At 33.2% G+C, this 10,639-nt stretch overlaps 1 long non-coding RNA gene across 2 annotated transcripts; it reads left to right on the forward strand.

The window, feature by feature from the left end:
• Positions 1-6,231: 6,231 nt before the first annotated feature.
• On the forward strand, positions 6,232-10,329 carry LOC128222988 (uncharacterized). Of its 2 annotated transcripts, XR_008259266.1 has the most exons (4): positions 6,232-6,333; positions 8,118-8,320; positions 9,489-9,695; positions 10,175-10,328. It is a non-coding gene; the product is annotated as an uncharacterized LOC128222988 (long non-coding RNA). The 2 variants fall into 2 exon arrangements; XR_008259265.1 differs by lacking the exon at positions 6,232-6,333 and having other exon boundaries at positions 7,649-8,320; positions 10,175-10,329.
• The last annotated feature ends 310 nt before the right edge of the window (positions 10,330-10,639 follow it).

Below are 10,639 nucleotides of genomic sequence, written 5' to 3' on the forward strand. Positions count from 1 at the left end.
GATATGTCAATTTTACGTTTAAACGTAAATATTGAAGTTATGAACGCAACTGGGTTGGGCAGAGTACGCGTTGAGTCCTTCGGAATCCACAAACTCAAACAACCACAACTGCTTTCATGCACCTATGATGACATCAATCCCGCAATTAATTCCTTAAACCATGGAAACAAAGAAACAAACCTTCTTCAATAAATGGCATTCACTTAAAATAAGATGCATTCGAACCTGCATAGTTGGTGTTAATTCTTAAATATACCAACCATTCAAAAATGAGCGTCATCTTCATTATCTAAATAACTTATACCAGGCAACTTACAATGCGGATTGTTTACAGTTAAAAATGTATTAATACCCGGTTTAAGGTTGCCTTGACCCAGGGTATAACACTTTTACACTGGACTCAACTTGAACATACCTTTCGAAAGATGATTAGCATTTTTTATTTACGAAGCTTGGAACCAACGGCCCAGGGAATGACAGTCATTAAATTGTTAACTAAAAGTTACCGGATATCTGTTAACAGTTAGATCAGGAAACGCCTGGATGCGCAAGATATTGTTAAATATACCCGTTACGGTCAACTGGAACGAAGCTGGAAATGTTCATGACCAGATTTAAGAAACCGAAGGCGAATACATCTTACTGGAAGACAGTAATGGGATATACAAGGGTTTTTAGGGATGTTTGGGGACAAGTGCCGTAATATTCTAATTTTTTTAAATATTTGTACACAATTCTTTGAACATACATAGCTCTATATACCTTTTATTCATTTCATAAGCAAAATCACAAAATTAAAAATAAGGAATTAGTTATTATCACCATAGCAACGTTAGGTAAACGTGAGCGGGGCAACTAAATGTGTAAGTAATTGCAAAAGATATATGTCGTACTATTGGACACAAAACACATGTCAATTTTTCTCAAACTATTCCCCAGAGTACTTCACACATTTCTAGTATGTTTGAACCCGTATTAAAAGCAGTTGTTGAAGGTTTCGGTTGGTATTCTCCTGATACACTCCAAACAACTACTGGAAGGTCTTTGACGTCTTCAAAACGTGAGCCTCTCACCTTGCATTTCATTGTATGCTAAACTTATTAGAAATGCTAGTTTTACATGTAGTATCTTATATAACGTAAAACATTAAGTATAGCGGATACATATTAAAGCTGCACTCTCACAGATTGACCATTGTACCATTTTTTTTTTTAATTTTTGTCTTCGAAATAGCAAATTTTTGCGTAAATATCTGCAAACCAATAATTTAACATTGCTGGCAAAAATCAGATCGTAGATTTTCATATTTCCGTTCAAAAATTAATGTTTCATGGCTCAAACTGTTACTAACATTTTAGGAAAATTCCATAAAACATCAATTTTTAACTTAAATATGAAAATCTGCAATCTGATGTCTTGTCATCAGTTTAATATAACTGGTTTCCATGGATTTTCGCAAAAATTTGCTCTTTCCAAGACAAAAAATAAAAAAGTTGTCAAAACTTTCAATCTGTGTGAGTGCAGCTTTAATTAATACATTCATAGTGGATGGGGTGTCACCACCTTTCCAGATGGTACTTTGTAGCTTAGGATGAGAACATTCATGTAGAAGAATGCATCATTGTTTTCGCAGACGACCTCATCAATGCTTTGGTAAGTGAGAATTCGGTGTCTTCCACAGAGAACTATCTTGTTTAGTTTCAGGGTCATCAAGGCTAATCCACGCTTCGTCAGCAGTGATGATGTATTTAAGGAATCTGCTACCATGGCGTCCGTATTTTTAAAGCGGAATGAAACACGCGGAATAAAACAAGCGGATTGAAACAAGCGGAATGAAACAAGTGGAATGAAACAAGCGGAATGAAACACGAAACACGCGAAATGCAATAAGCGGAATGAAACAGGTTGACTTATACAAGCGGAATGAAACAAGCGGAATGAAACACGCAGAATGAAACACGAAACACGCGGAATAAAATAAGCGCAATGAAACACAAAACACGCAGAATGAAACACGCGGATAGAAATAAACGGAATGAAACACGCGGGATGAAATAAGCGGAATGAAACACGCGGAAAGCGTAAAAACATTTAGGACAAAGCAACCTACGAAACATTTCACTCATATGAATTGAAATGCCAACAATAAATCATTTAAGACAATATAAATAACAGGAAATAAAAGAAAGTTCAAATAAAGTTTCCCAAACCAGGAAATGGAGCTCAACTTTATAGAACCTATGAATTGAATTGTTGAACCTTCTGCTTCTCAATAAATACATTACATACAACATATACATAGAGGATGTCGTGTCACGGGAATGCACCAATATATGCATATCATATAAAACATTCATCATATTTACTTCTCTTTAACTATTTGAGTTCAAATTCATGATGATAAAAATAGGCTTATTCGTGCAATGTCAAAAGCGTATTTATGGTTTAGTGAACTGGTTTATACCCCCAGTAACCCCCAGTAAATTTACATTTTACTGACCGTTACAAGTCGGTAACTAACAATCCTTGATAAACATACCTTGTTTCTTTGTATAGTATATAATTCTATGCACTGTGTTGATTTGTGCTGTTGTTTAATGTTTTTTGTGTGTGTTTTTTTGTTTTTGTGTTTTATGTCTCTTTTAATGGCGTTTACCCTGTGCCATTAAAAAGGGTTTATGTTTTAATTATTTGGCTAATGGGCTTGTTTTTTGTCGAGAACTAATTATATATTCAACCAAAGCAATACGAAGAAACTTATTTGTCTGTTTTTCAACTGTGTTAACTGTCCTACCACCAGCAATTTTTATGAGCAATTAAACAGATGATGCATTTAAATGTATTGGCAGATTTTTATCAATTTCAATAAAATTAGTGCATCATTTCTAAGATATAATTTGGACATATCCCATAATCAGTTTACACAATATAAATAGTGACGCCTTGTTTGTTGTGTCGTAGACAGGGTTGCAGCCAGGCTCTCGTGGAAATTCGGTCGTACTACTTACTTCAGAGGCAGATCGTTTTTTTACAGAAACAGTTAATAAGGATTCTGTTTTGAGGCCAGGGTTGAGCCTGCTTGATACAAACCAGTGCGTAAATTTACTTCTTTGAACCACTAAGATTAATTGCAAGTTTCGACAAATGTGTCAATACTAAAATTAAAAAGTACTACCTTTAAGAACAAGAAAAAGACCGATTGACAATAAAACATGAATACAGATGTTGTGAGCTGTCACTAGCTACAGTTTATATTTAATTATAACGAGGAAATTCAAAAATAAATACACGGATACTTTTTGCAGCATATCAAGTTATAATCTGACGAAAATCCTAAAGCATAGTTGTGGGTCGAATAAAGACAAGCAGACACTTTAAACCTGCACTCTCACAGATTGAACGTTTTGACAATTTTTTTATTTTTTGTCTTGGAGCAAGCCAATTTTTGCGAACATCCATGGAAACCATTTATTTAAGACTGCTGACAAAAATTAGATCGCAAATTTATATTTTTAAGATAAAAAAATGATGTTTTATCCATGTTTCTTAAACCGTTAGTAACGGTTTTAGTCATAACACATTAATTTTCGAAAGGAAATATGAAAAATCTGCGATAAGATCTTTTATCATTGGTTTGCAGATATTTAGTTTCCATGACAAAAAATAAAAAAAGTTGTAAAAATGGTAAATCTGTGAGAGTGCAGCTTTAAGTAGAAACAAAGGAAGTCAAAATCGGACTGAAGGACATTCATATGAAATTTAGTGTTTTTATATACAATTTTTGGGCTTTCTCGTTGTCAGCTGCATATTTTTTTGTTAGCCACAACAACAACAACAACAACAACAGAAAAACACAACCACAACAATAACCACACCACTAGTACATCCAGCAGCACCACCTCGATCACCAACAATATCAATAACAACAACAACAACAACAACAACTACAGCAACAATTACTCCAACAACAACAACAAAAAATACTTTCATTATCATTATTTTTACCTAAATAAAGCTAATTAGACACTTTAAGTAGAAACAAAGGAAATCAAAATCGAACTGGAGGACATTCATATGAAATTTAGTATTTTTATATACATTTTTGGGGCTTTCCCGTTGTCAGCTGCATATTTTTTTTTAGCCACAACAGCTTAATCAAAACACCACCACAGCAATAACCACACCACTAGGACCTCCAGCAGCACCACCTTAACCACCAACAATATCAATATCAATAACAACAACAACAACAACAACAAATAGTTATAATCATTAATTTTTACCTGTTCGTGAGTTAAATTTTTTAATTCATTTAACGTGCGCGCCGGTATTCGACAAAGCAGCAAAAGTAGTAGTGGGGTCGCCTTATGTCAAAATTGTTTGAAGCTGCTGCAATAAAGTATTTTTTTACCCTTGCAAGAATGTTTTTATGTTTGCATAATGCAGTAAGGTAAAGTTAACCTGTTGAAATGAGGCATCTATTCCACTCGTTGAGATAAAGAATCTAACCTACCTGTTGAAACTTTAATATATGTTACCTGTGGTAAATAGGAATTTAATTACCTTTTGTAATGAAGTAATTATATTTCACCTGTTGCAATAAGGGCTTTACTAAATTTGTTGTTATAAGGTATTTATTTCACCTGTTGTAAAGTATGCAATAAAAAAAATATTGTTTTAATTGGAAACGCTTTTGCTTATCATATGATCTATTAGAATAAGTAAATGTTCTTAATTGTTCTAATCGAAAAACCTACATGAAGTGTTGTTTATTGAGATTAATTAGATATTGATGACATTTTTGTTTACATGTAAGGCTTTTTTGAAAAACTAAATTAGTTTAATGCCTAGTTTAAGGAATGTTTGGTATGATAATCCCCTGCTATGCATTTCCTGCTTATTGCACTGGTGTCACAGTAGGGGCCAATTTCCTGTGTATTTGTTTATTAGCTCAGGGCTATTAAGGGTCCATTACTTTAATAAAACTCCGATCGGAGATCTGATAAGAGGGGTCTAGGCAAATAGATCAAGATCAATCAACAGTGGTTGTGTACAGTACATTTTTGTTTTATTTCGGGGTGGGGGGGCGGGAAGCTCTTATTGAAGGCTTAAACTTGCCCTTAAACGGATCCGCCGCCCAATTATTTAAAAAACTCCACAAAAAAAATTTGAAATAAAAAATTTAATATATAAAACAAAAATATATATTTAAAAAAAATCGACATGTTTTTTTGTGCGGACGTAAAATTTGATGTATGCCCATGTTAAACCTCTTGTTTGTTCCTTAGTAACATTAGGGTGGAGTTATAAAGTTAAAATTAAAACATATTAGCCTGTGTTGCCATATATGCATATTTGCGGTTATAGTGTTTTCTTTTACCAAACATTATTCACATTTTAAATTAATACAAATCCATTTTAGAATCGGCCTGGTCCAGTGTAAAGTTTAATCATACCGGACTTCAACTTAACATACCTGTCAAACGTTGTTTGTTTTAAATATATTTCATTATTAGACTGTCGGCTGCAAGCCGACAGTCTTTAGAGAGCGGTATTTCAGAAACGCGACTAGTCGCCTGACACGACATATTGAACATGAATATATTAATACACACCACCTGCGTAGCAACAGAACTACTTACGTGAATGTGGGGCGTCAAGTACCTACTTATGTGTATTTAACGAGTTATTGCCTTTTTTATGACAAACATTGCGTGTTACTCTTAGTATAGTTGTACCGTTGCAATTTGGTGAGTTTTATTGAACAAAATAATGAAAAATAATGAAAGTATAGCATTTACATACGAAGTCATTTTACCCTACATCCAATAGTAAGCTACACCACATGTTTGCACCCCGTGTGACGTCACACATATCCCGACATTCAAGACTGACCCGGCAAACCCCGGCAAAGAACTTATTTTATGAATGAAAGTTATTAATAAATAAATCATACGCGGTTAAAGAGTTCATGTCATGTAATATTTTGTGAAATAGCTTTTATGTTTCAAATGATTTTTTTCAGCAGCAATCGAACTATTGTATTTGTTTGAGTAAATTATTTGGATTATACCTATCACAGTGTGTCAACGTTATGCCTATTGTTATTTTGGACTATAGGGTGTAGTTTTTAAAGTCATACACAATATGGTGGCGATTATGCGGAAATGAAATTGAATGTTACTTCGAACACGTTCTTCTACAAAATAACCGACCTGTATTTAGTGCTATCGAAGCAAAAATGGCATCAATGTATGCGTCTAAAAATGTTAAATTTAGATGGAGACAATCCAGAAATGAGCTGCCAGGAAGTGATCGATTTTGGACACGAAGGTACATGTACATTAGTCTGAAATAATAGACGTGTTATACCGGATTCTTCCAATCCCTAACGTCTAAACGGTTTTGTGCAAAAAGCGGGGGTGTTTGAAAAATATTGAAATTGTATTAAGTGAAGTATTTTATGGTTGAAATGGATAATAAAGTAAAGATTTATATTCATATTTTAAGATGGAAGTGCAAAGCTATTTTGCAAAAAAAAACAAGCATTTAATGCATTAAAACACATTATTTACCTTTTCATTAAAAGGTAAGTTGACTGATACAGACAACAATTATGCCAAGTGGAACAACTTGACCCAATCGTAATAATTCGGCCACCTCCGACAAGCTTCGAGATAATACAATCGTAACAACTCGGCCTTGGCTGAACAATCTGAACACCTCAGCCAGTATCCAACAGGGATTGACTATCTCGAAGCTTACCGAAGATGGCGAGTTGTTACAATTGATGGCCGAAATGTTCCAATTGTTTTAAAATTGTGAACTGCAGCCTTGCAGGTGCCCTTCATGTATATATTGTTATGTTTTGACAGAATTAAATGAAGAAAAAACCATCAAACTCATAATTATTTGCTTGATATTACTTTTTGGTTACGGAATTTATATAAAATAACATTATCTGGTAATATTTCTTGTTTTTATGATATGTTATAGATGCAATATGCTTTAACCGGGAATCCCGATCGGAATAACTACCCACTTTTCGTACAAAACAATTTGTACGTGAAGGATTTACTGTATCAAAAATCGTAAAAAAATCTGTCAACGTACAATTATTGGGACTAGAAGGTACATCTATCTGATCTACATCTCTTAGTCTAAATATTTGTACGTTGATGGACTCTTTTTACGATTAAAAAAAATGTATATATATATATATATATATATATATATATATGGCAAATCCTTCACTACAACATCTTCACGTTACTTTCAATTCAGAGTTGATTATTCACTAAAATTATTTTGCAGTTTTAATTGTTGTTTAACCTGAAACGTCTCAACCATCAAAAAAGAACATATGTGCTTCAATAGTCTAAAAGAATAGACGTGTTATATGGGATTCTTCCAATCCCTTACGTCTAATCGGGTTTGTGCAAAACAGGGTGGGGGGTGAAAGATATTGAAATCGTAGTTAGATAAGTATTATATGTTTGAAATATAGATATTAAAGGTTTATATTCGTATTTTAGTTATTACCATGTAAGTGCAAAGATTTTTTTCACAAAACAAGCATTTAATGCATGAAAAAACACAACCATTTTACATCTATTTAAATCTATGCACCGCAGCCTAATGCAGGTGATCTTCATGTATAACAGTTTATATCATTATGTTTTGACAGTATGAAATGAAGAAAAACACTCATCAAACTCATAATAATTCGTCAGCTTTTATTTTTTGTGTACATAACTCATATTTTAGATATATATAATTATCTGATCCGGAATCCCAATCGGAATAGCTACCCACTTTTGGTACAAAAAAATTATATGTGAAGGATATGCCATTTCAAAATTTGTAAAAAGATCAGTTAAGTTACTATTGTTTGGACTAGTGCTTCAAGTGTTTGATTTATTGTCTCTGTCATGTATAATGCACCTGTCAATTGAAGAGCCAAGCTGGGAGCTGCCTAAAAATCAGTTACCCAGTTAGCTCAGTTTGACAGATCTCCATGCAAGTGTTCACATGGTCATGGAACCCATCATCCAGGAGTAAACAATTATGATTTTTTTATTAAATATTACAGGCCATGTTCTTTTGTAAACTTTCAGATTGAGAAGTGCCTGGATACAAGGCTAGTATTGTTAACATCATCTGATACAATCAACTGGAACAAAGCTGAAATGGCTGCCTGACCTGACTTAAAAATTGGATGGCAGTACATCAGACTAGAAGATTACAAGTATTGAGGTGGACAAAATGAAACCTGAGCCTATCAAAGCTGACAGATTGCACAAGAAACACATAAATGCAGGTATTTACTGAGATACTGTAATTATTTTTTGAAACTTCTCATTCATTTAGGAAGTTCAGTTGAAACAGAGGTGGCAAAAAAATGAACAAAGGTATATACATTTTGAATTCTAATTCAAATGAGAACTTTACTGGCCAGCACAGAATGGTAAAATGCTAGTCTACCAATACAAATGTGCCTGGTTCGAATCAGTAAAGCTGATGAATGTACTGGTTGTGTAGCCAGGATGTGAGTAGGTCTGCACTTGACTGATAATGCATATCATATGTTTAAGCTGCACTCTCACAGATTGTGTTTTACCAACTCTTTTTTATTTCTTGGTCTTGTAATGAATTATTCTATGCGAATTTCTGAACACTGGACATAACAGACAACTGGAAAAAGGGGATCGCTGCTTTCTTATATTAATTCAGTCAAAAAAGACAACTGAAAATATTGGAACGCTGTTTTCTTATTTTAATACGGTCAAAAGATGATGTTCTGTGCCAAAAATCTCATTATTAGTAAAGCGTTAGTAATGCTTTTAACCATCAAACCAATAGTTACAAATGTAAATATAAAAAACATGATCTTATCTTTTGTCAGCATACTTATTTCATCAGTTTTCATACTGCTTTTCATTGGCTTATTCCAAGCCAAAACGTAAAAGAAGTTGTCAAAACCTTCAATCTGTGACTGAGAGTGCAGCACTCTTACAGATTGAACGTATTGACTACTTTATTTATTGTTTTGTCTTGGAACGGGCCAATTTATGTGAAAATGCATGTTAACCATTCATATAAGATTGCTGACAATAAATTTGTCAGAAAATGTTTATATTTAAGTTCAAAATGTTTTATGCATTTTTCTTAAACCGTTAGTAACGCTTTAAGCCATAAAACCTTTGTTTTCGACCTGAAATATGGAAGTCTGCAATCTAATATTTTGTCAGTAGTCTTATATCACTGGTTTGCAGATATTTTAGCAAAAAAAATAGGTCAATCCAAGATAAAAAATACAAAAGTTGTAAAAACAGTAAATCTGTGAGAGTGCAGCTTTAAATGACTAAATGTGTTGATTTGGCTCAATTTTCACCTAAAATCTTATAGTTTTGTGGCATCTAAATGGTTTGTTTTTAACAACATTACATGTGCATATGTATATATTTGTTCTTAAATTTGTAATTTAGATTGGAAGATTCATTCTCTGGAAAGTAGAAAAGGGCATGTTACATACTGTTATCACTGCCATGACAGAAACCATATTGCGGAGCTGGTCCACCTGTAGGAAGAATTGCGCTATTGGTTGGAGCAGCACTATTACCCAGCCATACACCAGCACTTAGTTTGTCATAGGGAGCATTTCTGAGCAGTTATGGAGACCACTAACTATGCAGGTATGTCATAATCAAAATCTTGGTTTATATATTTTTTTATAATTTAGCATCTGTTGAGAAGAAATTTATTTCTGGATTGAAGGCACACACTATAGATTGATGCCCAAAAATATATTTCTTATTTTAATGCATTATCATGTCTAACTCATTTGACTTAAATGGTCAAAGCAAAAGAAATGCAAATGATTAATCTGCAGATATACAAATGTAAGCTTTTTTAACTGGGGAAATTGTTGCCACTTGTCTATTAATTAAAGAACACATTTATAATTAATAATGTTTAATCTGTACACAAATCATATGCCTTCTTTGTTTTAACCATCAATGTCAAAGAGTCCAGCATGATCATGCATTAAATTGAAAAAAAAATGCATTAATTTATATGAACCCTTTAAAACAAAGACATTTCCTAAATCCAATAAAAAATAATTGAATATTGATGCAGAGTTCAGTTAGAATATAATATAACTTTTTTGCAGTTGTTGCAGTGAAACTTGCACCAGTGTGTTTTCTGTGGAGATAAAGAGATGGTGTCCAGCAATGAAGACCCAGCTCAAGATCTGACCTTGTAAGGCCAATATGAAATAACTGTGTGGGAAAATGGGAAAAACCTGCAGTCAGGAACGCACGGAAATCATCAAAAGAACAGTGTTAAATTAATCTTGAATAACTTGACATTTATTTTGTTTGACATATTTATTCATGGTGCAGTGAAAACATTCTTTTTTTCTCATGGTTATTTAAATTTAGAATTGATAGGAGGGAACATCACTATGTAGTTTCATGTTCATAGTCAGATCAAAACCCATGTACATGCCCAAATGAGCATTCGAAAATATCAAAATGGTACTTGTTGTATGTAGTGTAAGTTAATTAACATAATAAACAAAAATATTTAATCAATTTCAATTTATTATGCCCCTTTCAAAGAAGAGGAGTATATT

This window comes from Mya arenaria, chromosome 17 (genome assembly GCF_026914265.1).
Source record: "Mya arenaria isolate MELC-2E11 chromosome 17, ASM2691426v1".
Lineage (NCBI taxonomy): Eukaryota > Metazoa > Mollusca > Bivalvia > Myida > Myidae > Mya > Mya arenaria.